This window comes from Stigmatopora nigra, unplaced genomic scaffold (genome assembly GCF_051989575.1).
Source record: "Stigmatopora nigra isolate UIUO_SnigA unplaced genomic scaffold, RoL_Snig_1.1 HiC_scaffold_159, whole genome shotgun sequence".
In the NCBI taxonomy this organism is placed as follows: Eukaryota; Metazoa; Chordata; class Actinopteri; order Syngnathiformes; family Syngnathidae; genus Stigmatopora; species Stigmatopora nigra.
The window spans coordinates 17,501-22,500 of NW_027551691.1; the positions used below are offsets into that span (position 1 = coordinate 17,501).

The window sequence follows — 5,000 nt, forward strand, 5'->3', positions numbered from 1 at the left end:
TACCTCTCAGCGGTTTCACGCCCTGTTGAACTCTCTCTTCAAAGTTCTTTTCAACTTTCCCTTACGGTACTTGTTGACTATCGGTCTCGTGCCTGTATTTAGCCTTAGATGGAGTTTACCACCTGCTTTGGGCTGCATTCACAAACAACCCGACTCCGGAAAGGTACCATCTCGGGCGACCCGTGAACCGCTACCGGCCTCACACCGTCCACGGGATTGAGCCTCCATCAGAAGGACTCAGGCCCTTCGGGGCGCAAAGTGAGTGGTACCTTTCTTACGCCACATTTCCACTGCCTGCCAGGGGCAGCGGATTCAGCGCTGGGCTTTTCCCGCTTCGCTCGCCGCTACTAGGGGAATCCTAGTTAGTTTCTTTTCCTCCGCTTAGTAATATGCTTAAATTCAGCGGGTAGCCCCGTCTGATCTGAGGTCGGAACCATAAAAGCCGCGGTTCGATCGATTGAGATTCGGGGAGGAGATCCTTTTATTTCATTTTTTTCGGTTATCGCCCTGCCGACGCGGGTGTCCGCGCACCACGCGCCGGCGCCTTCGGTCCGTGTTGTTTTTGCCTCGGATCCAGTCCATTTTGCGGAGGGACACTCACGGGTCGGTGGTTACTATCCAAATGACCGCCTCGTGACCGCGGACTGTGAGGTCTTTGTGGATCTCAACGACATGCCTCGCTCACATATGCATGTTCCCCGAAATCTCGCTCTCTCGACCACTTCTCTGTACGGGCATGGACGAGCCCCGTATCTGGCTTTACTTAGGGGGTCGGGGTGCGTGCTGGCATAACACTTTCCCCGATCTTGCATCCCCAGTCGCGGGCCACGCCGCGGAACGGTGCCGCCCCTCACCGCCGCGGTCGGGCCCGATTGAATGTCAGGCGACGCTCAGACAGACGTGGCCCCGGGAGGGACCCGGGGCCGCGAGTTGCGTTCAAAGTGTCGATGATCAATGTGTCCTGCAATTCACATTAATTCTCGCAGCTAGCTGCGTTCTTCATCGACGCACGAGCCGAGTGATCCACCGCTGAGAGTTGTCTACAGGTGCCTCCCGACATCTCCAGGCGGCCGCCCGGGTCAGCCCCCCGCTGCCCGGCCACCCATGTAGAGCAGTGATGCCCGGAGACACCTTTCAAGATCGCAACACCTGAGTTGGCAAAGCATCGGAAGGTCTATTGCTCCCAAGGCGGGCACGGTTTATCCACCCCTGATTTGGCTGAGTTAGGCGGTGGGGCCTAGGGTCGATCAAGAGCTCCCCCCATCCTAGGTTCATCCCGACTTGGGTAAAGTGGGGCCCAAGGGGTGAGCGTTGAGATGTCGCCGAAGGCCAGGTAATGGGACCGGTGATCCGGCGTAACTACTGTCCTCGGAGGAATGCGGTGACGTAGCACCGTGAGTCACCCGCGGCTCCTCAAGGAAGCGGCTCTGAGGCTTTTCCCACGGCTCCCGAACCCCAGAACACTCCGAGCGTAGCACAAGACCGGGCCGGGTGGCAACCCATATACCCCCGTTTTGTTGGCACGCGCCAGACGAGCAAAAGCGGAACCGGGTACCTTGTCCGTGGTGGTCGCCGTAATGGATCCGGGCTCGACCACCGTCCATCGAATCGATCTTCCCGAACCTTCATCGCATCAGAGACGGGCAACGTGCACCCCTTTACGTTGACTATAGCGGTTACAGTAAACTGTAACCATTCCGGCCTCGGCGGTGCGGGACCATTGTTTCTCGGGCCCCGACACGTCTATAAGTGCCATCTACATGAGCCTTCGAAAGTCCGGTCCGGGCGAGAGGGAGGGATTCGGCGCCCGACTACCCTAAGAGGCGGAACGCCGCTGCCGGAGACTAGCCCGGGGACGCACGCGCGGACTGCCATGCCCGTGCTCTTGCGCGTCAACCCAGAGAGAGAATCGACAGGGACGGATACCTCCGGGGCCGGCCCTAGGCCCAACCCCCTCTCGTTATGCCTCACGTCAATACGTGCGATCGCCCTGTACCTTGTCACGCGATCGATTCGGTTATTTGCCAACCTTCCTTCACTCCTTCCTTTCGTGGCAGGGAGACGTGCACAGTGCATCTACCGATAGCCGCAAGCAGCCCGGTGACACGACGAGAAAACTGTGGGAACGGCCGGCGGCACCTGCGTGCAACCGTAACAAACCGAGAAGAAGCACAGTTTCTCGTGACGGGGGTTTTTCGCAAAACAAAACAAAGAACTCCCGACACCTCCAGGCGATGACGTAACCCGTGAGTCACCCGCGGCTCCTCAAGGAAGCGGCTCTGAGGCTTTTCCCACGGGCCTGAACCACCCAGAGGCACCAAAGAGGTCGTAGAGATTGTGTACTCCATCCCCCTAGAATAGGCACTTATCTCACAAGCCCCGGCGATGCCAACCCGAACCAACAAGGAAAGTCAGGGCCCTTTTACGGCGCAACTTTTTGTGGCGCTCGATTTGTCAAGGCGGGGGTAAATCGAGTCTTTAAACCAGCGTACAACCACCAGAGGCCTTCATAGTGGCGTACAGGTACCGGGCACCTGACTCCCTTCTTATTACCGGAATAATCCCACACGGGAAGCTTTTTTGTCGCAGACTGTGGAGGGGTTCCCAACCTGGTCCCAACATGATCTGTTTTCATTTTCATTCACGCATCGGTTCTTTACGTGATTTCCAAGCATTTCATCTCGTAACACATGTCCACCATCATTAACACATGTCCGTTACCGTCACATCACATCTTGCCCTGTACTATCGGCTCTTTTCTGGCCCCTGTGGCTCCATATGTCCGGTGCTTCACCAAGTACCATGTCTCATTTTTGTTGTCCTCCAAGAATCGGCTTTGTCCCAAAGGCTATGGTATTTGGCATCTCGTTATATTTCCTCCGGCAATGGCTCGGCTGGTGGTTAGGTTTCCATGTGTGCCCTCCGTCCACATGCGCCCTTTTTGGGAAAAAAACCGGACTATGGCAGGTCTTTAGTTCAGGTTTGTATCCCACCCCGTGGCTTAGGGATTCTCGTCAACCATCGGTGTCATTTGGCAAAATTTTAGAACTCTCCATATTCGTCAGTATTGTCCTCATTTCCATCGATGAACTCATGGTCATTTCGTTTCCATTTTGTCCTCTTTTTGTCCTCCACATGAACTCGAATGGTGAAATCGTTGCCTTTTTCCCTTGAACTCTTTTTTCTCGCCCGAACCGACACGAGGGTTTTCATGCTTGGGTCGACGGTGCAGATCCCCACCGGGCGGATGCAGATAAGGTGACGATGGTCAGTCCTGACGCGGAGGGGCCTTGGACGAGTGGGGTCTACCACCCGCAGTACCTTAGCCTCCGGCCAATCACCGGTCGCACGCACCAGTCCTCACCGTTATCCAGTTTCGAACGCACTCTCTTCTCTCGGCGTCTCGCCGACCCAGCTATCCCAAACCGACGCGCGGTTGTGTGGAACGTGAACGAGACGACCGCTGAACAAACTCAGCCGGGCGGATGCAGAGACAGTGACGATGGTCAGTCCTGACGCGGAGGGGCCTTGGACGAGTGGGGTCTACCACCCGCAGTACCTTAGCCTCCGGCCAATCACCGGTCGCACGCACCGTGTCCTCACCGTTATCCGTGACCTCGAATGAGTCAGACGCATCGCTCTTGTTGTCACGGCTCTCCAATTGGCCAGAGCGAGACGAAACGCGCTCGCGGGGGACCGTCCGGTTGCAGTGACAGCACGATGGTCAGCCCTGACGCGGAGGGGCCTTGGACGAGTGGGGTCTACCACCCGCAGTACCTTAGCCTCCGGTCAATCGCCGATCGCACGCGCCAGAAACCTCTCCGTTGTTCAGTCCACGAGCTCGCACGAGCCATCCCTCCACACGACTATACCCTGCCGACAGAAGACACGGGCGAGACGACCGCCACATTACATACTAGGCCGAGGCGGATGCAGATAAAGTGACGATGGTCAGTCCTGACGCGGAGGGGCCTTGGACGAGTGGGGTCTACCACCCGCAGTACCTTAGCCTCCGGCCAATCACCGGTCGCACGCACTATGTCCTCACCGTTATCCCGGCTTTCGTTATGCTGCGCACGTTCAGTTCCACTGCCCCCGTTGTCTTTAGCGTGACGTGGTCATACGTGCCAAGCCGCACCCACGCGACCGAGGCGGATGCAGATAAAGTACGATGGTCAGTCCTGACGCGGAGGGGCCTTGGACGAGTGGGGTCTACCACCCGCAGTACCTTAGCCTCCGGCCAATCACCGGTCGCACGCACTATGTCCTCACCGTTATCCCGGCTTTGCAAGCACTATACCCTGGCCCGTCTTGTCGCACTGCTCTTTAAGAGAGCGAGACGACCGCACGGACCGTGACCGTCCGGTTGCAGTGACAGCGACGATGGTCAGCCCTGACGCGGAGGGGCCTTGGACGAGTGGGGTCCACCACCCGCAGTACCTTAGCCTCCGGCCAATCGCCGATCGCACGCGCCAGAAACCTCTCCGTTGTTCGGTACACGGCTCGAACAGCCGCCCCTCACACTTTCACTATACCTCTTTGACCGAGAACGCCCACTCGCACGCACGAGCCCCGGAGCGGATGCAGTGACAGTGACGATGGTCAGCCCTGACGCGGAGGGGCCTTGGACGAGTGGGGTCCACCACCCGCAGTACCTTAGCCTCCGGTCAATCGCCGGTCGCACGCACCAGAAACCTCACCGTTATCGCCGGGAACACGGACGCGCGAGCCGTCCCCACGCGGTCGCCAATCGGGGTTTGCGCTGTGCCCTCTTCAGCACCCCGTGGCTTTCGAGTTCATTTCGAGTAACGGTGAACGCTGTGCCCCATCAGCGACCCGTACTCCTTTCATTTTTTTTTCACCACCGGCGACCGCTGTGCCCCAGCAGCGGACCCGTAGAGTTCATTTCTCCGACGGCGACGCTGTTGCCCAAGCAGCGACCCGTAATTTCTTCCATCGGCGACGCTGTTGCCCAAGCAGCGACCCGTACCTAGGGGTGA

General features: G+C 58.2%; 2 non-coding genes across 2 annotated transcripts in view; both read right to left on the reverse strand.

Annotated features, from left to right (window-relative positions):
* LOC144193184 (28S ribosomal RNA) overlaps positions 1-430 on the reverse strand; it is a 4,795-nt gene extending 4,365 nt beyond the window's left edge. Inside the window, exon 1 of the ribosomal RNA XR_013325658.1 lies at positions 1-430. This exon is cut by the window's left edge and continues 4,365 nt beyond it. This is a non-coding gene — a ribosomal RNA (28S ribosomal RNA).
* A 454-nt stretch (positions 431-884) lies between these two features.
* On the reverse strand, positions 885-1,038 carry LOC144193182 (5.8S ribosomal RNA). The gene has a single exon (XR_013325656.1). It is a non-coding gene; the product is annotated as a 5.8S ribosomal RNA (ribosomal RNA).
* Between the last annotated feature and the right edge of the window lie 3,962 nt (positions 1,039-5,000).